This window comes from Equus caballus, chromosome 2 (genome assembly GCF_041296265.1).
Source record: "Equus caballus isolate H_3958 breed thoroughbred chromosome 2, TB-T2T, whole genome shotgun sequence".
In the NCBI taxonomy this organism is placed as follows: Eukaryota; Metazoa; Chordata; class Mammalia; order Perissodactyla; family Equidae; genus Equus; species Equus caballus.
Window position 1 is genome coordinate 46,591,724 of NC_091685.1, and position 25,223 is coordinate 46,616,946.

Here is a 25,223-nt window from a genome sequence, read left to right on the forward strand (position 1 = left end):
GCTCTGCAAGCCGACTGCTTCCTGGGCTCTGGGCGGCTGGGAGGTCTGCTGCCCGGGCCATGCAGTGAGGCCACTGTGGTGCTCAGATGAAAGGGCCCCTCCAGGGGCTGGGCATCCCTGCCCTGAGCCCTGTGCCGCCCTGGCTCCAACTCTCCTTGTGGTTTCAGACCCGGAGCTCCTCTGTGGGCTGACCAGAGGTGACCCCACCGCACTCCCAGGCAGGCTGGGGTCCAGGCCAGGATAGAGGGGCCCAGCTGTCATGCCTCGCCTCTTCTCGCCTCTGTAATTATGACCCCAGGTGGGTGTGCAGAAATGCTTCAAGGACATTCCGTCTCATTCCTCTAACCTTTGAGAAGTGCACACGGCTTGCCTTCAGTTTCGTTGGGAGTATCACGGCTGTGTGGGTGGGGTGGGAGGGTAGTCCAGGCTTGAGCTGCCTTTGGGAAGGTGCTGGGATGGCTTGTGACTTGACCGTCAGCAGCAACAGACCCTGCTGTGGTCCCTGCTCCCCTGCGTGGGGAGGTAGGGAGGCTGTGACTCTGCAGTGTGGCCTGTCCTGGGTCACGTCATCTGGGAAGCAGCCAGGGAAATCTGCCCTTGCCCATCAGGGCCGGTCTTCCTCTAGTCCCCTCCCGCTCTGCCCAGCTTTCTGTCGACCATCAACTCCCCTCACCGCACCTTCTAGCCTGCTGCTCTGTCCAGGCGCCCGACTGAGCCTCACGGGCCGGCACCCTCTCCCACGGGAACCTGGCCCTTAGCCTCCTAGGTACCAGAGGGTGTAAGGGCTTGCAGGGGTGTAGTGTGGAGGGAGCTAGGCATCCAGCAGGGGAGGGGGCTCAGGCATCCAACAGGGAGCTCGGCATCTGGGGGGTGACTCTGTGTCCAGTGGGAGGGGGCCTGTCTCGCCCAGTCCTGGGGCCCCAGGATGGCCCCTGCTGAGTGGGCTCAGATCCACACTTGGGTACTCCAGGTGGTGTGGGGGCTGCGCTTATGTGCTCTGTGCCCACCAGCCTCTTGTAACTTTGGCTTCGGGCTTGGCTTTGCCTCCAAAGCAGCCCCGGCTCTCCTTGCTCACCATGGGGATGGCCTCTTGGGGCGGGAGGAGGGCCGGGAAGCTGATGCTCTGCCTGCATCACCTCGTTGCATCCTCACTTCGTCGTCTTGTGGAAGAGGAAACTAGCGCCAGGGAGGCCCGGCAGTTGCTGCCCGCTCAGCAGAGCTGGGGCTGGAAGCTCGGTCTCTCCCAGTGAGCACTTGGAACCTTCTGGCCACGTGCTGTCTGGGTACAGTGTCTGGCCTTGGTCAGGGTGGAGCCCAGTTGAGATCTGCTTCGGGGGAGAGAGAGATAGATCCCCAGGTCCCCACCCTGCGTTGACTCCCAGGCAGGGCAGGCAGGAGCATCTGCACCCGGAGAATTGGGCATGTGACCACCCTCAGCCCTGCAGGGTTGGGGCTTCCTGGGAGAGTGGCTGCTCGGGGAGCAGATGTGACCTTCAGGGAGCAGTAGATACATCTGGAGAGTGGCTGCCTGGCCTCTTCCTGGGGCACTCTCTCCTGGAAGAAAGGCTGAGTGTGCAGAGCTGGATATGCAGAGCTGAGTGTGCAAGCAGAGTGTGCAGGGCTGGATATGCAGAGCTTGGTGTGCAGGGCTGAGTGTGCAGGGCTGGGTATACAGAGCTGGGCATGCAAGCTGGATGTGAGGGCTGGGTGTGCAGACATAGGTGTGCAGGGCTGGGCATGAGGGCTAATTGTGCAAGGCTAAGTGTGCAGGGCTGGTATGCAGGACTGGGTGTGCAGGACTGGTGTGCAAGGCCAGGCGTGAGGGCAGTCCCGCCTGCAGGGGCAGTCCCTGTCCTGCTCACGCCCGAAGCTCTCCAGCACCTTCCTGTCCCTCCTCCACCTGGTTTGGACACCGAAGACCTGAGCTCCAGCACAGTTGGGAATATTTAACTAACTCCCCAATTGTGATTGATTCCAGTTTTGAAAATAGAAGCCATATTTTTTGGTTCCCTCAAATTCTTTTGTTTGAACAAGAGTCAGGGAGGGAGAAAGGGACCCTGCAGGGCTGACTGTGGAGAGCAGAGGGGGGTACCCCTCAGAAGAGCCCCTCCCTCTGCACGCTTGGCCCCCCCGCCCACGGTGGCTCAGCTTGGACCCACCTCGCGCCTCCCACCTCGCCTGGAAGGCTTTCTGCGGAAGCAGCAGGAGCACAAAGGGGGCCTGTGCCAGCCGGGCTGAGGTGGGGGTGGGGGCTGGCCTGGGGCCCTCGGTACAGTCAAGGCCTGGGCGCCGTTTGTCCAGGGCGGGCTTCCGTGCCATCCAGATGTGCCTGTGGGACCAGGATAATGTACTGGACCCCAGTTCCCCCTTCTGTTAGGGGTATAAACTAGCAGGTCCGTACAGGTCACAGGTGTCAACGCAGGTGAGGCACGGAGCGCCCTGGTGGGGAAGGACCACAGGATGGTGGTGACGTTTTCTCCCCAGTGGCCTCGTCTGTTGGACTCATGTGAGGGTGTGAGGAGTGGATGACAGGGTGGCCAGGATTGGCCCTTGTTCTTGGGCTAACTGTGCACACAGCATGCCTGAGCTTCCGTGAGGTGTGGCTCCCACGTGGCCTCTCCCTTGGGGTGGCCTGGGATTGGGACACCCTGCAGGACTGCTGCTCAGTGGAGCAGGGAGGTGGACCCTGGGGAGCCCCTGATCCTTATTGGACTCTGGGGGTCCTGCTGGAGCATCATTTCCATCAGACCGACCAGGAACGGTTCTCACCAGCCAAGAATAGGCTTCATCCTCCCTTTACACCCAGATCACACTGCGTGTGCTGCCAGACGGAGCGCGGGAGGACGCCCCCAGCCATGTCTGCTGGTGACGTGTGCTCTGCCTGGCCCCTGGGGTTGAATCTTTAAGGAAAAACAGGCAAGAAAAATGAGTGCTTAGGAACACTAACTGCTTAATATGGCTTTCTTTGTGCAATAAATCGTGACAGAATGACCACTAGTCATTTCTCATGGCCTAGGGGACAAGAGCAGTCCCTGAGAACTGAGGCCTGGGTCACTTCCAGTACCTCCTTAGTCTAAGAAGCTTTGCCTCTGGGTCTCCTCTGGGCCTCAGTTTCCTTACCTGTAAAACGGGCGTGTTGGATGGGTCTCTGAGGCAGTTCTGGGAAGGCTCCTTGGTCCAGCAGAGGACCAGGCGTCAGTGCTGCCCAGCAGAGGTCTGGTGGTCCCGAGGGCTTCCTGGAGGAGGTGGGCCTGTGGGCCATGGAAGGTTCGGGGAGGTTCAGGTGAGTCAGGGTGGGCTTTCCAGAGGGGAGAAAGGCAGGGGCACAGGAGCAGAGAGGAGGGAGTAAAGCAGTTTGGCCCGGAGGGGCTGCGGGGGACCGCAGGAGAAGGTTCAGCCTGGAATCCGAGGATCCGAAGCTTCCCTCTCTGAGCCCGTTGGAAAGATCTGGAACCACGAGGGCTGGCCTGGGGCTGGCCTGGCAGGTGCCCCTGGGGACCTGCTGTGGCCTGCACCTGCACCTCCTCCCCAGCCCAGCAGGGAGAGATGTCAGTGGTCCCCCCTGGAGCCTCCACACCCAGGCTCCCTCGGGTGCCTGCCTTTGGAAGGAGCCTCAGTTTCCCCACCTGAGCAGGAAGCTGGCAGATGGGGGTCCCTGGGAGTGGGCTGGAGGTGGCTGTGGGAGCCCTGGTGGCTACACCAGGAAGCAGAGCAGGGTGGGGGCGTGGGGGCAGGAGGCAGGCCGGGCGGGTCCTGAGCCCCCAGCCTTGGCTCAAGGGCGACTCTGTTTCTAAATTGGGATAATTGATTAATGGAGAGGAAGCGGCCCTTCCAGGCCACCCTTCAGTGCTGCCCACTGTGTCTGAGGGTGGGAGTCTGACCGCTGGCCCCATGGGGCTGCTCTTGGCCACCCGCCGTGACCAGGCCTGGGAGCTGCTGTGCTCCTGGAGTCTGGCCCTCGGTGAGGGGTGGGAATGGAGGGGCTGGCCAGCCCATCCCACCCACGGGGGAGGCTCCGGGAAGGCCGGGGCTCTGGGGCACGGACGTTTCCTTCCATAGCCTCCCTCCATCTTGTCTGCACTGAGGGCACCATCCTGGTGGGTGCTGGAGCTGAACGGGCCAGCTGAGGCCACGTCCCAGCACCCCTGCAGTCCTGCCACCTGCCACGGGGTCACTGTTCTGAGGCCTGCAGCCCCAATGCCCCTAACCTAGCCTGATTCCCTCAGGAGGCAGCTCAACTCCGTCCTGTGGGTGTGGTCTGGGGTTAACCTGTCCTGACCTGCCTCTGACCTGCATCCTTGGCTGTGGTCCCAGGCTCCCCGTGCCGTTCTTGGCATCAGCCTCTGGGCCTGGCCAAGCAGAAGGTTTTCGCTTTCCCCTTTAGGGCTGGAGTGTCTCAGCCACCTTAGCGTGGTGGCCGGGCCATTTGAGGGCCATGCTGGCTGTCAGCACGAGGTCAGCTGGCTTCCGACCTCAGGGATTGGAGTGCGTCCTTCCTGAGCACCTGACCCCGTTCACCCAGGTGGGGACGCGCCTCCTCACTGTGGCCCCCAGCCTGAACTGCCCTCAGGGTCCAGCCTTTGAGGCACTTGGTGCAGTTTCTGGGTAATGGGAAACCCCGTGACCCAGCAGCTTGCTGTGCGTGGCTCTCCTCTCCCCGCGGTGGCCCCTTGCCCCGCTCTGCTCTGCTCTGCTCCCCGCCAGAGTGGACAGAGTGGCTGTAGCCTTTGGCTTCTCCCCACACGCCCCATTTGGCTGCCCTCAGCCCCTCCTTTGGGGACAGTTCTCGGAACCTCCAGCGAGCTCTGCTTCCCTGTGGGAGCTGGTGCTGGGCGTCTGCCTGGTGGCTCTTGCTGCCTGTGGGTTGAGTGGAGGGTGTGGGTGGCTTTGACTATGCCCTCTGGCCTTGGTCCCTCCTGGCGTGACAGTCGGCTGGGACAGGAGTGGCTGCTCCAGGTCCTTCCTGCACTCAGGCTGGGTCCCTGCAGGGCAGCGCGTCTGCAGGCAGGCTGCTCCAGGACAGCCTGGGGACGGCCCGCACTCAGAGTCCCCGCCCGTCTCTCAAAGCGGCTGACTCTGGGAAGGGCATTCATGTTCCCCCAGTGAGTCGGCTAATTACCAGGTTCGTCCCACTCCACAACACCCACAAAGGCGCCTCTGTCTGTTGGGAGGACTGTGTCTTTCCAGGCTGGCTCCCTGCACAATGGGCCTCTCCCAGGGCTGGCTTCTGAGATGGGGTGGGCTTCTAATGACATAATTACGACAGGAGAAACTAAGAGACAGATCCTCTAGGGCATGGGGGGGTCTGTGAGCTCACCCCACCTGCCCCCACGCCTCCCTGGGACTGCCCCAGGCTAGAGGCCCCACCTGGCCCTCCCGGTGGTCTCCTGAAAGGACCCTGCCAATTTGCCTTCCCCTGCTTTGGCCACACTGTGTGCCCCTGCCCTCCCAGGAAGCTGCCCCAGACTCTCCCGGTGAAATGCTCTTCTCTGGACCACAGGGGCATCCTGGCGTGTGCCCGGGGGCTGGGTGCTTGTCCCGTTTTACAGATGGGGCCACTGAGCCTGTCAGTCCCTGATTTGTGAGGTCAGTGATGGGCTCACTGGTGGCAGACAGCCCCTTGACCCACAGGGTGGGGCTGGATGCTCCTGGAGGCCCCTGCTGGGGTGGGGGAGCCTGGATGGATTCTAGAGGACCCGTGCAGCCCGAGTACCTGGTGTGGGTCCCCAGATCATCACTGCCTCGGATCTGACAAAGTGTGGGTACAGGAGCTCCCCCAGGTGTGTTTGGGCCGAGGGGACCTTCTCCAGGCAGCCCACTGGGCCAAGTGGAGCCAGACAGCTGCCCACTCACCAATCAGCTGCAGTGCCTCATTTTACAGCCCCCGGCTGGCCACGGTTGATGGCTTGGCACTTCCTATTCTGGGCAGAGGAATAGCTGGGCCAAGCCGAGTGGGGTGGCAGTGATGGCTGAGGCCGCCTGGTCCCTGGCCCTTGGAGACCTGCACTGCACAGAGGTGCTCTTGCATGCCCTCCTCCACCCTCTGGTCCTTGAGACCCTTGCTGGCTCAGGCTTTCTTCACCAGTGGAGAGGAGCAGAGGGCAGAGCCCCAGCCCAGGAGGCTCGATAAGTTGAGTGTCTGCCCTGGGTGCTCATGGCCCTGCAGTGGGGCGAGGTGGGGAATTCCACACCAGGAGGGCTGAAGGATAGGCAGCTGGGTCGGGGCATGGGGGCAGCAGAGGTGGCTGGAGAGGGCCAGGGAGGGCAGTGCAGTGTGTAGGGGTCCCTGCACTTGGAAGAGACCCTCACAGTGCACGCCACTGGCCCTGCCCTTGAGACACTGTGTTTGTAGAAGGGAACTCACATAGGGAGCTGGAGCCACCTGAGCCGCCTGAGCCCTCCAACCTTCTTCCCCCCATCTGGGTGGACCCACCAGCCTGCTTCCAAAGGGGCTGCCTCCTGGGGACCCCCTGGGGTATCCAGGACCACTGCCCAGGGCCCCACTGTGTTGGGCCCCTTCTCATAACCCCAGGAATCTGCCCCCACCATGGGAGCTTCCGTGGCAGGGCTCACCTCTCACCCCTGCGCCCTGGCGGGATGAGCACATTAATGAGTCAATAAAATGCAGCCAGCTGCAGAGCCTGCTGGGTCTAAATTCCTGAAGACTTGCTGCCTGGGGCGGTCCTGCTGTCAGGAACCCGCTTGGGGGCTGGGTCAGCCTCCTCAGCACTTGGGGTCCCTGTCTCCTGCTGGCAGTGCCCTGAGACCTTGTGGAGGGAGGGCTGGGGTGGCAGGCAGACAGCTCTGGGTGAGCCCCAGGGCCCTGGCTGCTTTCTGGGCCCCTGAACGGGCGTCTCAGTCTTGTGTCCACTCCACCCCGCTGTGCCCGCTGAGCGCCAGCCGCCCGGAGCCGTAGCTGTTCAGGAGCAAGTTCCAGGAAATGTGCTGATTGCCCGTTTTCCGGATTCCTGGGGCCCGTGTCTGTCTTCCCCTCCCAGTGGGATAATTAATGAGGGGTCTGCAAGCGAGGGAGCTGGCATCGGCGTTCCGGAATCTGCTCTCGGGTCTTGGCGGCTCCAGGCATTCCAGAGCAGGGCCAGGCCCTCTGCGCCCGGGTTGAACTGGGGTCTGGGCAGCGTCATGTGGAGCCAGGCCAGCTGATAACAGGGCAGTTCCCGCGGAGGAGGAGGTGCAGCCGGAGGGTGTCGCCGACCTGCTGGGCTGGTCTCCTGCTGGCTGTGCAGGAACTGCTGCCCAGGTCTGTCTCCTTGGCCCACAGCTGCCCCGCTGGGAGCCAGGAGCAGCCGGGAGGTCAGAGCAGGATGGGCCTGTGGGTCAGGCTTCCACAGTGGGGTCCCCCCGCGGCCAGCCCTGTGGTCAGAGGTCTCAGGAGGGCCGAGGCCGCCTCCCCATGGAGCCCCATGCTGCTGCCGGTCCTGCTGTGTGTTGGGACTCTGCAGAGCTGACCTGGAGGGCCAGGAGGGAGCACAGGCCAGTTCCTGGAGGGGGCCAGGGCACAGGCATCCCACACATCTGTGTGTACCTGTGCACATCCGTGCTCTCCCTGGTGGGTGTGGCCACCCTGACGTGGGGACCCTTGACCTTCCTTAGGAAAAGGCAGTTTGTGTTGGCACGTGTGGGCCCATGGGCCCCCGGGGCAGAGGGCAGTCCTGTGGTCCCTCCATTTAACCAGGCAATTGAGAAGGTTCCAGGACAGTGGACATCTCTGTGCTAAGCCCCGGTTCCCACCTGCGGAGCCCGTCCCTCGCCCAGCCTGGGCTCAGTGCCCCCACAGACAGAAGGGGAGCCCCCTGCTCATCTCAGCTCCCTGGGCAGTCTGACGCCTCCCAGCATGGCCTTGGCCTTGCCTTGGGCTGGCTTTGTGCTGGTCATCTGTAGGCTCCCTTCCAGAGGGCAGGCAGTGCCCTTTCTGCTCAGAGGAAATGAAGGGCGAGGTCTGGCAGCAGACCTACTGAGGACGGCATGGCTTGATCATCAGGCCAGCGCGCTCCACGCCGTGTCCCCTGACAGTTGCCGTCCTGCACAGAGGGGATAGGACTTTTCCGTTTGTGCTCCGGCTGCATCCTGGGAGGTGTGCAGGGTGGACGGTTCTGTCCAGTGCTGGCTGCCCTCAAGGGCCTGTCACAGGGCCAGTGTTCTGCGGGACCGTGAGTCACAGGCCTTTCTGTTCTTCCTGGGGCTTCTGGACCCAGTGCCCGGGGTCTCAGATCTGCCCGCCTGGAAGTCAGGGCCTCCCTCCCAGCATCAGTCGCTGCATGCGCCAAGGGGACAGCTGGGGTGGGTTCAGCATCAGAGCTCCTGGCTGCCCTGACCTGCTGGGGAGCCCCCTGCACAGCCCCTTCCTTCCTGCCTCCTCCCCATGGGGCGAGCTCACACCCGAGCGCCACTACTTTAGAGTCTGGGTGCTTGTGTCCCGTGCTGGCCTGCCCACCCCCAGCCCTCTCTGACTGGACTTGCCCTTCTCAAGGGCTGTCCGAGAACAAGGCAGGCTGGGGACAGGGAGATTCAAGCTGGCTCTGGGCTGGATCCAGGACAGACACCAGCTCCCAGGGCTGGTGGGCCAAGGGTGGTCAAGCTGCTCCCCCCTCGAGTGGACATCTCTGGGTGCCCTCAGGTGACAAGGGCTCATGGGAGGGCAGGAGGTTGTCCTGGGGAGGAGGTGGCACAGACGACATGGCCGGTACCCACATGGCACTTAGTACCCAGTGCCAGCTCCTGACCCATGCAAGGGCCCTTCTCTGGAGCCCCTGCTGGGAGCGTGGCCGGCTCATTGGGTGCTCACACAGCCTGACCCTGAGTGGAGCTGCATGCGGGGTCGCTGCCCTCTAGACCCCCTGCCAGAGCTATGGGACTGGGGAGCCCTGGTGAGTGTGGCGCTCTGCTGAGTGTGGCGCTCTTCTGAGTGCTTGCACTTTCCTCTGGGGTCCTCCAGCTCCTCGACACAGGCTCCCACCCCAACTTTGCAGATGGGGGCACTGAGGTTTATGAAGGGCAGTGTTCATGGCCAAGAGGCCGTCTTCCCACCTGTCCTGCTTCTGGGGGACTCCGGCAGGGCTGGGCTGAGTGGTCTGGTTGTTGCTCGGCTGAGCTGCAGGGACAGGTGTGGGCACAGGGTGGGCTGCAGGCCATGCCGACCTCTCTGCTCACAGCCCCCCAGACCCTCCCATCTCCCGTCTCCAGGGAGCACGCACAGAGTCGGCTGAGCTGTCTGGATTCCCGTGTGAGGGGGAGGTGCCAGGCTTTCTGACCCTTTCTGCAGCTTGTGGCCAGAGGATGCCCCACCCTGGCCCAGCCAGCCCCGGGATCTACCTGCTAGACCATAAACCCAGAGCCATCAGGAAGAGCCCTGAGTGCTGCAGGCTTCCAGGATGGGGGACCCAAACAGGGACCCCGGCCCATCACTCTCCTCCTGCCCCCTGGCCCTCCTGGACAGGCTGCGGGGTCTCTGAGGTCAGTACATCATGGCTCGAGGGGCCAACAGGCCACAGAGTGAGACCCAGAGCTTGGCAGGTAGGGTGAGTGGTCAATGAGGGCAGGTCTTGACCCTGTCTTTCTGTCCCTGAGGCCGAGAGCTAGCCATGATCATGGTTTTGTTGCATGAGGCTGGTGTGGTGATGCCCCCAGGGACTAGGAGGGCTGTCCTGGGCGGGTTGGGAAGTGCTGGCCATCATGCAGCCGAGCCCTGCCATCACCCCCAGGAGGCAGAGGGCTCATCCTGGACACCGTGTCCAGCTGGGGAGCTTCTGAGGACCATGCCAGGAGGGTCTTGGGCAGTGTGGCCCCTGTATCCTGGGAGCCTTGAGGCTGGCCACCTCCCCTAGCCTTTGGAGGCCACAGACACACCTGCTCCCTTAGGGGTGGGCAGAGGTCAGGTGGATGGCATCGGGAGGTGGGGGGGCGATCCTGGGCAGAGCTGTCTTCTGCAGTAGCATGGGCACCTGCTCATCCTTGAGTGAACGTGGTCCCGTCTCCTTGTTTCAGAGCCTCGGCCAGGCCAAGGCCCCAGGGAGGGTCCGGGTGGGGGTGTGGCACACAGACAAAGTTACCCCACCTGGCTTCCCTGTCTATTTCTGAAGCCAGGGCTCCAGGAAGTGGGCAGCTGGGCCCCACGCCTCAGACAGCTTCCCTGCCCGGCTGTCCCAGAGCAGAGGCATCTCCCCAGGTGGGTGGGGATTTGGTTTCCCCCAGATGCTGTGGGATGGTACTTCTGCCGGGGCAGACCAGGCCCCAGGTCAAAGGTGGCTGAAGGATGCTGTTGGATCCCAGCCCCTCCTTTTACAGACTGAACTGTGGCCTTTAGAGAGGGCGGGTCTGCCCAGGGCCCCTCCCTGTGTGCTCCAGGAAGACGAGCACCAAGCTGGGCTCTCTCTGCGCTGTGTGAATGAATGAATGAATGGATGAACGAGTGAATGACATGGGGGATCCAAAGGTGCTGGGTGGGGTAGGCTTCCCGCCAGGAAGGTGCTGTCCCCGAGGCCCAGGGCACAGTCATGGTGGGATGGGCGGGGGCAGCTGGCCCCACACACCGAGCAGTGTCCACGGGGCTTCACCCCACACCAGGCAGACGTTGTCCACCCGAGGCATGGCTTTGTCCCTGCCCTTCTCAGTGCAGGGCACTCGCCTGCCCTCGGGCCCTTGGTTGGTGCCGGGGTCTGAGAGTGGTCCTGGCGCTGGAAGCCCCTAGAGGGTCCAGGATGGGGAAGGAAGGTCAGGGGCTGGCTGGGAACATGGGGGCCCCAGGCAAACGGGGCTCAAGAGCCTCCCCTCCCCAGGACTACGGGCCCCCAGCCTCTCAACCCAGGGCCAGCTGATGGTGCCCTCAGCCCTCCCTGTCCTTCCACAGCTGTCCCCGGGCTGCAGGAAGATGCTAGAACAGCCACAGGGCGGGTTGGGGCTCAGGGACCCCTCCTGGAAGGGGCTCCTGCCCCAGCGGAGGGCCACCCACTGTCCCGCCTGTCTTCAGGGCGGGCACCGGCGCCCCCTGGTGGCGATGAGAGGCCAGAGCAGGCGCCCAGGCTGCCTGGGATGGAAGGTCACTGTGAACACGGGGACAGAGCGCCAGGCTTCCTGCAGTCTTCACCCACTCCTGGTGCCAGCCCAGCCCAGTGACACTTGGTGTCACATCTGACAGCTGCTGAGGCCTGAGGGACACAAGTGGGAAAGAGGATGAGACCCCGACAAGGGGGTCACAGGGCAAGAATGGGGAAGGGGCGGCCAGCCTGGGGGCACACCCCATTCGTTCATTCACTCCTTCATTCATTCATTCATCCACCGTGTGCCAGGCCCTGGGCTTGGAATCCAAACAGAACCGCTGCCCTCAAGGCCTGCGTCCTGGTGGGGCAGGCGGCAGGAAGCAAAGATAATGACTCGGGAGCCATAGCCATGAGGAGCCCATCAGGAGCGGGTAGAGCGTGACTGGGCGTGGGGGCTGCATCAGTGGGGATGGCGGCGCCTCCCAGGACTTAAGTAGATGCGGTGGACACATGCGTGAAGACCTGCGGCAGGTCTGGGGCGTGGACACAGCCGGCACAGGGAGGCGGGGGGCCAGGTCACTGAGTGTGGCAGGTCACAGCCAGAGGTTTATTCGGCGTCTGTCGCTTGGTATTTGTGGAGTGTTTGCTTCTGTCAGGACTACCGCGAGTTTTAGGTTGGGACGGGCAGCAGACTTGTGCTTTAGGACACTGCTGAGGTGCTGAGGCCGGAAGTCCAGGGAGCCACTGTGGCTGTGCTGGGGCCGGGCTGGTGGCCAGGGTGCCGTCAGGCCAGGGCAGAGAGACGGAGCCAGCGTGGTGGGGAGAGGATGATGGCTGTGGGTACCAGTGCGGGGAGGGTGGGCATACTTGCTGATGGGCCCCTGGTGGGGGATAAGGGAAAGAGGCAGCTCCCAGGGTCTGGTTGGACTAATGGGGTAGATAGTGGTGGCTTTGCTGGAATCAGGAAGACCAGGCCAGGAGCAGGCCAGCGGGAACGTGGAGCTTCTCTTGAGGCTTCTGTGCCAGGAGGGGCAGGCCTGGCAGGGAGGTGTCCTCTGGCCACGGGGTTTTGCCTGGTGCCCTGGGGAGTCGGGGGCTGTGGTCTCTCAGGGCATCTGGGCACATGCCTGGGCAAGGCCACAGCCCCCCTTCCCAGACGTGCAGACACCACAGGGCTGGAGCATCTGGACGCTCAGGTGGCTGCACCAGCTTCCCTCCGGTCTGTGTCCATCTGTAGAGTGGGGGCTGCACTGGCCGACCCTCGAGGGCCTCTTGCATGCTGACATCTGGGCGTCAGCCTCACTTCTCCTCCTCGGGCTGTCTGGGGAGCTAGGGGAGGGCTCTTTGCACAAAATGTGGAGCTCATACTCAATCCGGATCCCAAATGAAGTGATCATCACCACCTCATTTCCTTCTTTCTGTCAGCATCTTTCCACAGGTACGTGCCGGCCTTCCCTATGTGCCAGGTGCCACTGAGGCTGCCGCACGAAGTCCCGGGGAGGCGGGCATCCCACCGCCAGAGGTGCGATGTGGGCTGTGGAAGGGGACGTGTAGCCTGGGCCTGGCCTGGTCTGGGGGTGGGGCAGCCGATCTGTGGGGTGGCTCTTTGCTCCTCTGCACTTTCCTAAAACTGTCTGTCTATCTGTCCATCTGTCCAAGCCCATAGGTTTGGGGTGCCTGTTGGCACCAAGAGTGGGGCTCAACCCTGGGACGCATGGACCTGCCCTTGTGGCCTTAAGTGACCTACAGAGAGACAGGCGTGAATCTGGAGGGCAGTGAGGATAGTGCTGAGGGTTTGGGCAGGTGGACAGGCCACCTATGGAGGCACAGGTGACATATGTGTGTGCCTAAGGCCTGGGCTGGGCTCCCTTCCCAGGCTGGGCAGGGGGCTGAGCCGGTCAGCAGAGCAGAAGGCCTCTGGGGAAGTGGCTCTTGTGTAGGCTAAGAAGGGGTGTGGGTGAGAGCCAGACCAGGGGACAGCAGAGGTCCCTGCGTGGGCAGAGGGATGCCTCTTTGGGGAGCTCTTCCAGCCATGTCCCAGGAGCTCTTGGGGAGAGCAAGCTGCCCGCCCAAGGGTGCATCCTGGGAGGAGCAGCTCCTCGCCTCCACTGTAACCTCACCCTCAGGAGCCAGCCGGGGGGCGGGGGATGCTGCCACCCTGCCTCGTGTCCTGGTCAGGGGTGGGTCTGGCCGAGGGGCTCCCGGAGGGGGAGGTGCTTGGCTGACCAGAGGCTCAAACATGTCCAGCCCAGGGGGGGATGCGCCCACCAGGGAGGTGTGAGGGGACAGCTGGGCATCCGGCAAGGTGTCGGAGCCTGGCTAAGTGCTCTCACCCCAGTGTGGGTGGGCTCCCAGTGAGGCCCCAACCCCATCCTGGCCTGGGCTCTGAGCTCTGCTTCAGGAAATAATAGAGGAGTGCTGAGCCCCCACTTCTCGCTGATCTTGGCCTAGAGACTGAGCAAGAGAAAAAGAGAGGTGTCACATCCTGTCATCCAGACCAGAGGGTGGATGCTGTGTGTCGGGGCCCTGCAAGCGCTCTGGGTTGTACCGTTCAGGTCTTGACTATTTGGGGGATTAGAACGGCTCTGAGTGGTCCCCACGTGAGCCTAGAAGTCCAGGTTCTTGGCACAGAGAGAGAAAGGCACACACATGCATCCACGTGAACACACATGCATGCTCACACATGAGCGCACACATCTGTGTGCGCACATGCACGTGCATGTGCACATATGCCTGCACACACACTTGTGCATACACATACACTTGTGCACACTCATGCACACACAGAGGAGAGGGCTGAGAGTGTGCATGGCTTGGCCCACCCCAGCCCTTCCTAAGCCTCACCCCCTGCCGTGGGGGCCACTCAAAGCCGGGCACTGGCCTCCAGGCTGCAGCCGGGCTGCACTGCCAAAGAACCATCCCAGGAGCTCGGCCTCGGGGGGGGGTGGGAGTGGAGACCTGGATGTTTGGGGAACCAAGGAATGTTCTTGGCTCTCTTCTGGGCCTTTTACATTTTGTCTTGTTTTCTGGGAAATAAATGGAAAAAAAAGTCCCATTCCCACATTTTTGGAGGCTGATTTGTATAAACAGACCAAACCCGATAACTTTCAGAGTAAACAGAGAAACTGCCCGACGTCGGGAAGGCAGCTTCGGCCCCAGGCGTGGCCCGGACGCACTTGCCTGAGCAGTGTCTTCTCCCATATCCATTTTTCCTTCTGCTGCTTCAACATTTCTAGAGGAGGCGTGTTTCTGTGGGCACACGCTGGGCGTAGGATGGGAACGGTGCGTTTCCACGGGACCGGGTTGCCCCAGGGTCTCTGGGCCCGGGGTGTCCATCTCTAAACGGGCAGCGGGTCACCTGGCGGCTGTTGGGGCTCCGTGTGAAGGGCCTCCGAGTCCTCAGTGGATCTTGGCCCTGACAGAGGCTGTCACCACAGTGGCTCTTACTCACTGCCACATGCCAGGTGTTGGAGCTCTTGGGTTCTGGGCTGGTAGCAGAGGTGAGGGAGTCCTTTTGGTCCTGCCCCAGGTGGTTCCACTTCCTTAAATGCCATTAATGACGGCTTCGCGCCCACTGCCCGCTGGGGTCCTTCTTGGGAACCTTCAGGGCCCCCCGCTGACTTTGCCTGAACTTCCGTGATGCCTGACCCCCCACCCCATCTCGGGCCTCATGGGCTGGACTGGCCGCCGAGAGTCTCTGCTTAGCCCTTGTGCCTCGGCTGAGCGGGGAGCACCCCCTCCCTTCACGGGTTCCCAAAAGCTCTGCTTGAAGCCTGAATCTCCTTCTGCCATCTTCTAGTCAGAGCCTCTGCCGATGGGACAGTGCCCGTGTCCCATTCTGCAGGCTGGCTCCAGCCAGGCACGGCCTCTTCCTTCATGGCACCCTTGCCTGCTGGAGACAGGTCAGCAGATGCTTTGTAAAAACTCACAGCTTTACTTGACCTCCGCCACCTCTGTGCCTGCCCGGGGGGTACAGAGGGGCCAAGAGCTGACCCCTGCCCTGCGGAGCCTCTGGGTTCTAAATAGTGTGCACCCAAGCATGGGAGAGCCGGGGGCAGGGAGAGCCCAGCACCCCACTTGCAGCCTGTCCCTGTGACCTTCTCCTGGGAGACTGCCGGGTGACTCTGGAAATCCAGAGTGGGTGAGGCCTGTCTGACCATTTCTAGGCGACCCACTCTTGGTTTCCATGGTTGCCCTGGAAACCACAAACGCTGGGGGAGTTGATGAGCCAGCCTCTTCTGGCCCTGGCAAGGAACCCCTAAACATGGGGAGCTGTCCCTGCCTCCTTGAGCTTTCCTCTGGGAAAACCATGAGAACAGCTCAGCCTCCTTCAACACATTGCTAAGTGGAGGAAGCCCCTCTGAAAAGGCTGTGTACTGCGTGCGTCCAACCACATGACATTCTGGAAAAGGCAAAACCATGGAGATGCCGGGGGTTGGGGGTGGGAGGGGTGAGCAGGTGAGTGGGAGGATTTTTAGGGCAGTGAAAGTACTCCGGATGACACTGCAGTGGTGCATACATGTCGTCATGCGTTTGTCAAAGCCACAGAGCGTGGAACATGCAACCCGGAGAGTGAGCCTCTGTAAACTGGGCTGTGGTTGACAACGCTGCGTCTTTCTGGGGATTGGCCCCTCCGTTGTAACAAATGTAGCAGAAATGTAGCAGGCTGTTAGGAATGAAGGAGGGTGTGTGTGTTGGGGGAGGGAGCACATGGGACTCTGTACTTTCTGCTCAATTTTTCCAGAAAGCTAAAAGTGCTCTAAAAATAAAATCTATTAATTCGAAACAAAAGAAAACTAAACAAAAGCCCAGCCTTCTTATCCTTCGGGAGTGGCCTTGGCTGACCCGGCCTGAGGGCCCCCTACTCCCAGGCTCAGGGTCGGCCTCCTTGCTTTCTGCTGTTTTCTTGGCCTATTGCTTAGTGTGCCTCTCCTGAGGGTGGGCTCCATGGTTTCAGCCTCTCTGTCTATCCCTGGCCCAGAAGCCATTTAGTTCCTAAATGTCATTGTTACAAATGTTTGGAAGTTGGTATTTGAGTGGTCAAGCATCGAGATTCCCAGTGTTGTCCACGTGCAGCCTCTGAGCACGTGGTGTGAGGGGTCCCTTCTGTTGCAAGGCGACCCCCACTGCGCCACCCCCCCCCCCCCCCCAGGCTCCAGGGAAGAAAGGAAGGGAGCCGGTTAGGCAGTTCCTGGAGCTGTCACCAAGGGGTGACATTGGACCAGCGCAGCTTGGTTGCTGTCCAGGTGAGGATGGACAGGAAATGGGTGTCCTTCAGACACAGCTGAAGGGTCAAACGAGAAAGCCTCACTTTAGCAAAGCCAGACGGTAAATCCTGAACCCCCGGGGCAGTGGGGGAGGATGGTTGCACCACCAAGTTGTCTTCCTTGCAGAAGGATCTACGGGATTCCTTTAGACGGCAGGCTATCAGGAGCACTTGAGATGGGGCTTGGTGTTCAACGTCTGTCCTTGGAACCCTGGAAGCATGGCCATTGCCACCTGGCGCCCCTGTCCCAGCAACACCTCCTTGGAGGGACAGATGGCTTCCTCTGAGCCTGTCTGAGCAGCTTCAGCCCTGGGACGCCTCTTCCAGGAGGCCTCCCTGATGCTCCCCTGATCGCCCACGCTCTGCATGAACTTCTCAGGCTCCCCCTCCCCGTCCTGTGAGTTTTCCTCTCCCCGTCTGACTCGGGAGCCCGTGGAGAGCAGAGGCAGCATTTCCTTGCACAGGGGCCGGGCGTCTCCGGCACTCCGTAGACATCTGCTGTGGGAGGGAATGAGTGACAAGTGGACCCCTCGCCCGGCTCCCTCTGGCCTGCACTGGGGTGGGGTCTGACAGGAATTACCTTGGAATGTTCTGGCTGCCCCAGGCTGGGGGGACTTCTGACCTGCAGGAGAGAGAGAACTGCCCAGCGAGGTGGGCCGGGGGCCTGGCACCCAGGCTTGCTTAGAGAGCGGCTCCCCCTCAGGGCAGGGGCCCCTCCCCGGGCCAGTGCAGCCGGGTGGGGCACCCTCCTGCCGGCCCTGGAGGCCAGGGACAAGTTGCAGCAGGGAACAGCGCAAAGAGCTCTTCTCTAAGGAAGTGGGTTTTGGGTTTCCTTTTCCCAATTTTAAAGGTGGTCTAGTGGTTAAGATTCGGCGCTCTCACCACTGCGGCCTGGGTTCATTTCCTGGTCAGGGAACCACACCACCATCTGTCGCTTGTCACACTGTGGCAGCTGCGTGTTGCTGTGTTGCTGACAGCTATGCCACCAGGATTTCCAATACCAGCAGGGTCACCCCTGGTGGACAGGCTTCAGCGGAGCTTCCAGACTAGACCGACTAGGAAGAAGGACCTGGCCACCCACTTCCGAAAAAATTGGCCATGAAAACCCTGTGAATAGAAGTGGAGCCTTGTCTGATACAGCCCCGGGAGGTGTGAGGATGGCGCAGAAAGACTGGGCAGGGCTCTGCTCTGCTGCACACGGGGTTGCTAGGAGTCAGATCGACTCCCCGGCACTAAGAGCGACAACAAGCCTAATAACCATGTTTATTTTTCTTTTTCTGCCATGACAAATTGCCACAAACTTAGTGGCTTAAAACAACACATACTTATTCTCTCCCTGAGCTGGGGTCCTAAGTCCCACATGGGTCGCCCAGGCCAGAGCCGGGCCGTGGGGCTGCTCCTTCTGGAGGCTCCTGGCGAGACTCTGCTCCCTCTTGCCCAGCTTTCGAGGTGTCTTGTTCCGTGGCTTGTGGCATCTCCTCCATCGTCACAGCCAACGCGGCAACGTCTCTCTGAGCCTGTTTCTCACGTCGTCACTTCTCTCTCGGACTCTGACTCTCTCTCTGCCTCCCTCCTCCCCTTGTGTGGACCCCGAGATTACACTGGACCCACACAGATCGTCCAGGACACCCCCCTGTCATAAGGTCAGCTGAGTAGCAACCCCAATTCCAGTTGCCGTGTCGGGGGCCGGGCATAAGGACGTGGACATCTTTGGGGGCTATTATTCTGCCTGCCTGTCAGAGTAGATATGGGAGTAAATATGGGAAAACAGAAGAATGATCGTGGTCTCGCCTGCAGGCCTGGTGTTCTGTGAGGTTCTTACCCATGAGCGCGTCTGCCCAGTGGGGACAGCACTTTATTATCCTGATGTGATGCTTGCTGGGCCTCTGCTGTTCTCCAAAGTGAACCGTGTGGACGATAGTTGACATGCGCCCGCCACCGACTGTGTGGTCTTGTGTGTTCCCCTTATCGCAGGTGGTCATCTTGGTTGTCATGGGGACTGCAGGCTGTTCTGTGGGGGACGTGCCTCCTCCCTAACCGACCCTGAACTGCCGACAGGAAGCCTCATGTGTGAGCATCTGATCGGAGTCTGCGGGTGCCTTTTCTTTACAGGAATTTCTCTCTCTCCAGCTTGCTCTGGCTCTGGGAGGAAGAAACCATGCGAATTTAATTCCATCCAGCAAACAGTTTTGGACGTGCCAGTTACCATGACAACCTCATAAAATGTGTGTGACTTTTTCTGCCCCGGGGAGCTTATAGGGGTCTCTTTGGACCAAGGTCATGGAGTACAGTCTGGAAACTGGCCTTCTGGCTTCACACACGGAGCTCCAGTTTCCCCGTGGGCCGCCCTGCCCCACTCCCCATCCTGGGAACTCCTCGCGGGGCTGGGGGGCTGAACGTGGACCCACGAGATGGCTCATCAGCACAGCCAAGTCACGCAGTGTCCGGGTCAGGGCCGTCCACTCCCTCTGTGACAGGCTGAGCCCGCCTGGCAGAGGGGCTCCAGTGGCCACAGAGGCTGCTCTGGCTGTTCCCAGACGTCCTGCGGGGGGGTGGACTGGACACGAAGGCAGTTGTGGTAGGCCCCCACAGGGCCTGGCAGCCAACACAAGGCTTGGCAGCCAATAGCCTGCCCCCAGGCAGGGGTGGGACAGCTTTTAGAACTGGGGGCTTGTCTCAGGCAATTCTCTCTCTGATGGATATTCAGAAGTACGCCGGCAGATCCTCCGCCATGATTGTTCCCTTGGCCTTTGGCTGCCAGCCCCAGTCCTTGCCCCACCTGGCAGATGCTTCCCTGGGAGCCAGGAAGCTCCGCCTTGGCCTGGGCCCCTGGGAGGGAATGTGGTCCGGGAACTCCTGGGACAAGCTGAGGCGGGTGCCAGGCCTGCGGCTGGCAGAAGGCCGGTGGAGGACACGGAGAGGGCTCTGTGCGGCCCTGCGGGGCCTCAGCGTTGTCCTGACAGGCCACGCTTCCACGGAGAATGGTTGGGGACTGGGTTCCAGCTGTTGTGGGCCTGGGTCCCAGGCTGGGCCCTGGGGCTGTGCTGCTTCAGGCTTCTATTTGTGTCCCAAATGGAAGTGAACACTGACGGGGCTCATTGCTCTCCACGGAGTCCCTTGATCCCCCAGCTGTCCTCCCGCGTGTGCCTTCTTCTCCCCGGTTTAGAGATGAGGAAACTGAGGCCCAGAGGATGTGTGCAATGGGTCACGTCCACCCAGCGGCCAAGAGGCCAAGCCAGCCTGGTTCCGTGCCCAGGGGACCCCACCCCTGCTTTCGGGCATGCCTCACCCATCTTCCTCTGAGTGCAGGGGGGGCGCGGAGGGACAGAGGGGTGGGGGGTTGGAGGGAGGCGTGGATGTGCAGAGGGAGGCATGGGGGCGTGGACGGAGGGGTGGGGGGGGTGGAGGGAGGCGTGGATGTGCAGAGGGAGGCATGGGGGCGTGGACAGAGGGGTGGGGGGGGTGGAGGGAGGCGTGGATGTGCAGAGGGAGGCATGGGGGCGTGGACGGAGGGGTGGGGGGGTGGAGGGAGGCCTCTTTCGGTCTCAGGACGTCTGAGCACTGGCTCTCATGGGAAATGTCCCGGAGATAGGAGGAGCACACTCTGGGGTTCCCCCCTTCCTGCACTGCTGTCCAAGCCTGGGGGGGCGGGGGTAGGAGTGATGCGGCCACAAGCCCGGGAATGCTGGCTCCCAGAAGAGGCCCAGAGCCGCCAGAGGGAGCGTGGCCCTAGTGACACCTTGGTTTCAGCCCAGTGATGCAGATTTTGCGCTTCTGGTCTCCAGAACTGTAAGAGGAAAAATTTCTGTTGTTTCAGCCACCAAGTTTGTGGTACCTGGTTGCAGCAGCACCAGGACACTAGATAACTACCTCTGGGATACCCTGGGCCCCTTGCGTGACTTTGGGTGATAATTCCTGCTCCTTTGGGTGAAAGCCAACGGCCCCTCCTGCAGCCCTGCCCTGACCCAGCCAGAAGTCTGAGACCTGCAACCTCGATGCCCCGCCTTCCCAGCCTGGTCACTGCTGGAGCCACTTTCTCTCCGTGGGTGACTGGCGATGCTCCCAGCCCAGTGTCACATGTTTTGTCACCACTTCGTGTGGCCCCCGTGGCATCTGCTCCCAAGGCTGGCTGAGAGCCCCCACAGGGGCCTTGTCTTATCCGTTGCAGGGGCTGGAACCCCCAGCCACGGCATGCAGTAGTGTGCGTGGGGTGGGGTGCCAGTGCTCAGCCCCGCCCTGAGTGGGCTCCTGAGGCAGGCCCAAACCTTTCCCTGCTGGGGTGCCGAGCAGGCATGTCGGCCCACAGAGCAGGCTCGCACAGGGAGCCCCTCGTCCCGCTGCCCCCAAGGGAAGGAGGGGCCGGCTGGGCTCTGGGAGTGGAGCATTCCTGGGGAGATGTACAGGCACCAACTGTGCCTCCTGCCCAGGGGGAGGTTCCGCACGTTGGTGTCGTCTGGCGAGCTGGCTGTGGGGATGCTCCCGGGCACCCCTCTTCCCAGATGCCGGACCTCCTGTCCTTCAGTGGGCATGGGGGTGAGGGGCTGCCCACCCCTCCACAGGGGGGTACCTTTCCAAGCCCCTTGAAGCAACGGGCCCTTTGTGAAGTCCAAACATGAAGCTAGCCACCCTCCTCCCGTTCTGCAGCTCCTCCACCTCTGTCTCCAGGGCTCTGTTTGGCCAGCTCCGGTCCAGCTGGTTTTCGTCACCCTCTCGGCTGAGATCAGGGAGCAGCCCTGGCCTGTCTAGGTGACACCTGGCTGCAGGAAGGCAGGATTCTTGGCCTCCTCGGCAGGCAGGACCTCATAAATCCTGGCTCCTGACAGGTAGCCCAAGGCTGGGTGGGCGACAGGGATGAGGGCTAACCGTCCCCACAGACCGGGTGAGCCAAGGCTCGGCTGTCTCCCCTGCCTGGTGGGCTTGGGGCGGCCTCCCTTTGGGTGTCTCAGCTTCCGTTCTGCAGGGTGAGCCCTCCTCATCCTCATCAGCTCTACTTCATCGCGGGTGGGTAATGGAGTCCCTGTCTGCCCTGTGCCCTCTCCCCCGCCTCCTCCTACAGACTCCCAGGAAGGGACTTGGCATGCTCAGGGGACACAGGGCTGATGAGCAGAGCCCTCTCACCAGCAAGTATAGTTCCAGGGGTCACCAGGTCACTCAGGGCAGCCTGGGGAGGGGGCAGGAGCAGGCCGGGGTCCCGGGAAGGGGGTCAGGGGTTCCCCATGCTGAGGTTGGGAGTCGGGGAGTCGGAAGAAAGAGGAGGAGGAGACAGAGCAGGTGGGAGGCAGGACTCCCTGGGCAGGTGAGAGGCAGCCTGGCTCTGAGGCCCTGATGGTTAGTCTGGGGGCTGGCCTCCCCCGACCCTTGGAGGGTGGCTGTGCTTTCTCACTGCCCCTGCCGCCCTTGGACCAGAGGGGCTTGTCTACCCTGGCCACAGGGGCAGCTGAGTTTGTCTGCAGGAGGCTCATGGTGTGGAGTCTGGCAGGGTGTAGTTGGGGTCCGGCTGGCAGGCCACAGAAACGCCCAGCTCAGAGCCCCGTCTGTCTGGTCAGAACGCACGGTCTCTCCTCCATGTTGGGAGACTGCCTCTCAGGGTCCTGCCTCTTGTGTGGATTGGGAAGCGACAGAGGGTAAAAGCTGGGTTCCCAGAGGGTGGGCTCGGGCAGGCTGATGCCCTGTGGCTGGTTTCCTGGTGGGAAACCCACTGCCCAGCTAGTTTGTGGCTGGCGTGCTGCCACCTGTCCCACTCCCCTAGGCCAGCTCTCGTCCTCTCCTGTGGGAAGGCATGGCTGAGAGAGCCGTGTGCCACCCTCTGGGGGCACATAGGGAGGGTTAGGGGGCAGTGAATCCTGGGCAGGCCAGTGTGGTACAGGTCCCCTGGCTCAGAGCCGGCCCGTGGCAGCCGGGGTCCCGTTGGGGGTGGGGGAAGAGGGAGGGACAAGGCCCTGCATCCTGGGAACCTGCCTGTCTTGACCTCGCATCTGGCCAAGGAGGTTTCCATCTGTCACCCTGATGGCATCTGCTCCTGAGGGAGGCCCTGCAGACGTGTGCAGACCCGGCCGACCCTGGCCTGACCCTGCACTGCAGACTCAGTGTTTGGCAGAGCCTCTCCTTAGTAGCGGGGCAGGGGTGGTGTCTCCACATCCCATCCCTTCCAGGCCCCCCCGAGGCCCTGTCACTCCCAGCAGCCTCTACTCCAGAGTGATTAATGATGGCTGAGCGGTCCAAGCACGCAGCCTGTCCCCAAGGGGTCTCTGCGCTGGACCTGCTGACGGGGACTGCTACGTCCCCGGCTTTGTGCTCCTTGGAAACAGGCTCTGTCCGTGTGCAGGGAGGTGGGGGCCACCCTCGAGGAGCCCCAGGGCGTCTCACTGTGGGGAGGGACGGTCCCCGGGGCTGGTAGTGTGTGGGGCATGCCCGGCCATGTGACCACCCAGGCCTGGCTCTGGGAGCCTGGAGCCGTACGCCTCGCCTATGCTCCATCCAAGGCCCACAGTGGCCACCCAGCCCCGGCTGGGCCAGACTCTCCCATTCCACCCGCCTCGGTACCTCATGGCTGACCTGAGAGCCCCATCGTCGCACGCGGGCTGCTGGTAGACAGGGGTGTGGGGGGAGGATGGGGGGGTGGGGGGGTGGTTCATGGAGGCCAGCTCTTCCAGGGTGGGCACACTGGCCCTGGGGGCATGGGCCCCCTCTCGGCCCCCTGGGTTTGGGAAAGGTGCAGCATGCTGAGGGCTCCTCACTCTGCAGCCTGTGGTCGCCGGGCCAGCTGAAGGGGCAGGGTTTTCAGAGCCCTCTCCTGGACCAGGTGGCCGCTGGCTACCTGGCGCCTTTGCAGAGTTGCTGCCCCCTGAATGAGGGCCCCTCTGATGTGCCAGAGCCAACCAGGAGCCGAGGCCTGGGCCCCTCTTCCTTCTGTACCAAAACCCTGGAGAAGTGGAGTGTGGGACCCAGTGTGAGGAATACTTCATGTTTTTAAAAAGATTGGGGTGAAATTCACATAACATAAAATTGGCCCTTTTGCAGTGTGCAGTTCAGTGGCCTTTAGCACGCTCACAGCATGTGCAGCCACCGCCTCTGCCTAGTCCCCATTTTCATGCCCAAAGGCGACCCTGTGCCCATTGACCAGTGGCTCCCATTCCCTCCTACCTCACCCCAGCCCCGGGCGCCACTGAGCTCCCTGCTGTCTCTGTGGATTTGCCAGTTCTTGAGATTTCCTATAAGTGGAGTCGCAACGTGTGGCCTTTTGTGGCTGGCTTCTTGCACTCGGCATTGTGTTTCCGAGGTTCATTCACACTGTACCCGGTGTCAGTGCTTCATTTCTTTTAATGGCTGAGTAGTCCGTTGTGTGGATGGACCACGACTTGTTATCCGTTTGTCCACTGATGGACGCTGGGTTGTTTCCACCCTTGGGCCGTGGTGAGTAGCACTGCTGCGAGTGTTCTCGGACGGGTACCCATTGAGTCCCTGTCTTCAGTTCTTTGGGGCAGATGCCTACGAGTGGAATTTCTGGGTCACGTGCTGACTCTGTTGAACTTGTTGAGGGAAATGTTACTTTCTGCTGATGGAAGAGTCTTCCAGGGAGGAGAGGGCTGGGGCAGCCAGCCTTCCCCTCACCACCCTTCAGCCTGGCCCCTCGCTCTGTGTGACTTCTGTCACCACCTGCAGCTTTGAGGGCAGGGGTCCCTGGGGTGGGGGGTGGTGAGAAGGATCAAGGGCCAGCCTTGTGAGTCAGCATCTACATCCCACACTACATCACACACAGGGGCCTGGCTTGGGGGCCAGAGGCAACTCCATGCTGCAGCCTCCCTCCAGAAAATGGGGACGGTGCCCCCGCCCCTCCCCCAGGAAGGAGCCCACTCTCCCTGGATGGATCCTTAGAAACGCTGCCCTCCCCCAGGTGGCGGGGCACTGCTGGGCCGGTTACATGAGGGGTCAGGGTTTCGGGGTGCCTGCCTCATGAGCACTTGCTGATGCTTTCTGGAGCAGAGTGCTCTCCACCAGTGGCCAGATGGGCCTCCAGCTCCGGCTCCAGGCTAGGAGTTGTCTCTTGGCCCTCAACCTCCTGACCCAGCCTGTGCTCAGGTCACCCCTGTGACAAGCCGGAGTGAGGAGACTATCTGGTGCTCAGGCTGCTGGGCTCTGAGAGGGCCACCCCCCCAACTGGCTTCCGGAGCAGGAAGAGCGGTCAGACCCCTGGGTGGTTTCCTGGGTGGTGCGTCACCCAGGTATAATTCCAGATCTGCACAGGCCAGGCCAGAGCTGGAGTGGAGTCCTGTGGGGCCAGCTGCTGGGTCAGCTTCTGGGGGGAATGGGGGCTTCAGGGAATAGCCCGTTGGAATTTGGCTCCAGGATGCCGCACACTGGGGTCCTTGGTGAATCAATGGATCATTCTGGAAGCAGCCAACCAGTGAGGTTTGTGCTGTACATCAGTGTGGGCCGGTACTTCCCAGGATCTGCTCCCAGAAGCCCCCAGGCAGCCCCAGTCCCACATCCAGACCTGGAGCCCTAAATACCTGGTCCTGGGGGAGGAAGGGAGTCTGGGGGCATTGCGGAGGAGCCCTCACCTGCTCCTGGAGCCGAGCCTCTCCTTCCTGGGCCTGTGCAGGGCGCTCCAGGCCCTTACGCCGCTGGTCTCCCTCTGGCCACATGGCCTCTGCCCAGTCCCTGGATTCCAGCCCTGGGGCGCCAGCTTGAAGGGTCTGTTGTTTGCTTTGGTTCTTGATGGGCGACACCCACAGGTGGCTGCATTTCAGGATCTAGGGTGTGGAGTAAGCTTCCCTCCCGCCCCCCTGACTGCCAGGGACCCAGGAGGCTCCCACGGGGCACCTACGCTTCCAAATTCATTCAACGAGCACTTGAACACCTGCCATGTGTGAGGCTTTGTGCTGGGTGTTGGAGTTAAAACAATGCACAAAAAGATGAAGACTCCCTACCCTGAGGCCCACGTTCCGGAGGGTGCTGCGTGC

At 61.9% G+C, this 25,223-nt stretch overlaps 1 protein-coding gene and 1 non-coding gene across 33 annotated transcripts in view; both read left to right on the forward strand.

Annotated features, from left to right (window-relative positions):
- MEGF6 (multiple EGF like domains 6) overlaps window positions 1-25,223 on the forward strand; it is a 102,431-nt gene that overhangs the window by 24,117 nt on the left and 53,091 nt on the right. The window lies entirely within an intron of this gene.
- On the forward strand, window positions 15,120-15,181 carry MIR551A (microRNA mir-551a). The gene has a single exon (NR_032807.1). It is a non-coding gene; the product is annotated as a microRNA mir-551a (primary transcript).